Raw genomic sequence first — 2,051 nt, 5'->3', positions numbered from 1 at the left:
ACAGTTAGTGTAAGGAGTCAGGGTGGTAGTAACATAGGAAGTGTAAGGGCGTGGCTGATAGTGATAAAGTAATTGTTAGGCAGTCAGGCTGACTGTGACGCAGTCAAAATGAAGGCCTCCAAGTGAAAGTGGCGCAGTAAATTGGAGGGCGCCAGATGGATAGTGATGCAGTACGTTTGAGGGATTCACACTGATATTAAGGCGGTAAGTGTGATGGGTCAGGTATATAGTGATGCAGTAAGTGTCGGCGGGTCAGGCTGATAGTGATGCATTCCAAGACCAGGTAGCCAAGGCTCACTGTAGTGCTGAACAGCGAGACTTCTCAAGGCGAAGACAAAAATCAATAGTTCTCATCCTGGTCATAAATCACAATGCTTCATTTTAAAATTGTCCTCTCCTGCTTCTAGATTCACCAATGAGGGAACAAAATTTAATTGCACCACCCTGTTTATCTCTTCAAATATTTTGCAACTCTCAATGAGATTACCTCTCTTGTTTTGAAACTGTTAAAAAAGCGGGATTTGCCCAATTTCAATTCAGAGGACGAACGTTCATCCATGATATCAAGGCTAATCACCATTCGTGGTATTCCTTATATGGCATTCGTATCTTTCCTAAATTGAGGATTATAATTCATCATACTGTAGTCCAAATGCGGTCGAATTGAGCCACCATACCTTGGAAATAATGCTTCGTTCTCGTGCGCTGAAATCGTACTGCAGCTTTCACAACAGACTTCTACAACTGCTACTAGACTTCAATGACTTACTAAAAACTTCTCCAAGATGCATTTCTAAAAATCTGTACATCAGACTTTCTACTTCAAACCTTCGACAAATAATCTCCACACATTTCCCTCCTGACAAGTATGATAAATTCAAATCGTTGCTATTTATATAATCATGAGGGACCTGGATAGGTTGACTCGTCAAAGTGTTTTCCGGCTGATGAGGAAGTCAAAATTTAGAAAACATCGGTTAAAAAAAAGTGGGTAAGGATTTAAAATGGACGTCAGCGGCAACTTTTTCAGACGCGTCCAGAATGAGCTGCCAGAGAAATTGTTGGAGACTGGTACAACTGTAACATTGAATGGCATCTGGATGGATATATGAATAACAAGGTTTAGAAGGATGTGGGCCAAATGTTGGCAAATGGGACCTATTAATTTAGGATAACTATCCACTCTGGTCAAATTGGAAAGAAGGGCCACTTACCGTGTTGTATTGTTCAAGGACTTGATGACTATAGAACAACCACAAAACCTTTGTAAATAATTCCGTCAAGACGATTTCAAGTTCCAAATCTTTGGTCAATCTTCCTCTCTTGTGCTCACAAGTTCATTACCTGATGTCAGAACTTACAAATTAGTTGCTAGATCCATTCTTGTAAATTAGTTCTGCATTCTTTATAATTCCGATTTTATTTTTACGAATGTAACTAGTGTTTATGGACTTAGCATCAATATTTCTAATACCATATTTCAATGAATATTAAAACACAACAGTACATCTACTTTGGCACCAGATGATGACCATTGAGTCAAAGTAGATCGGACGCAGTGAGACAATGATCCTCGCTTCGTGTGGTGTACATCCGTGACTCTATAATTCGACGAAGAATCATTCCCACAACTTCAGCAGTGTCAGAATCTAGTTTGCGGTAAAAGCCTGTCAATCTGCTAAGGTAACGTTCGTCTGGGTCTCTGCAAAGGGTTTGGCGAAATCTTTGGGTCTTGACAATTTGTTCTTCCAACAAATTACGTATTTCATGAATTCAGTTGTTTTACTATGAAAATTGGCGATTTTGCAGGAGCTGTGATGGCCGAGAGGTTAAGGCGTTGGATTTTGAAATCCAATGGGGTCTCCCCTCGCAGGTTCGAATCCTGTTCACAGCGTAAAGCCTTTTAAAATCATTAATTCCTTTGCAGGATTTGGATTTCGTGGTTTTTGAGCTTTGCGTTCAATCGAAAATAAATTTTCAACCGTGATGAAAACGGAGTAATCTCAAGACTCACCCAGTCATCTAATTTAATAAATTATATGGCGAGACAC

At 39.8% G+C, this 2,051-nt stretch overlaps 1 non-coding gene across 1 annotated transcript; it reads left to right on the top strand.

The window, feature by feature from the left end:
- Positions 1-1,811: 1,811 nt before the first annotated feature.
- Positions 1,812-1,894, top strand: trnaq-uug. Its single transcript has one exon. It is a non-coding gene; the product is annotated as a tRNA-Gln (tRNA).
- The last annotated feature ends 157 nt before the right edge of the window (positions 1,895-2,051 follow it).

This window comes from Chiloscyllium plagiosum, unplaced genomic scaffold (assembly GCF_004010195.1).
Source record: "Chiloscyllium plagiosum isolate BGI_BamShark_2017 unplaced genomic scaffold, ASM401019v2 scaf_70456, whole genome shotgun sequence".
Taxonomy (NCBI): domain Eukaryota; kingdom Metazoa; phylum Chordata; class Chondrichthyes; order Orectolobiformes; family Hemiscylliidae; genus Chiloscyllium; species Chiloscyllium plagiosum.
Note: the sequence above shows the minus strand (reverse complement) of the source record. Positions and strands in the feature narration are given on the sequence as shown.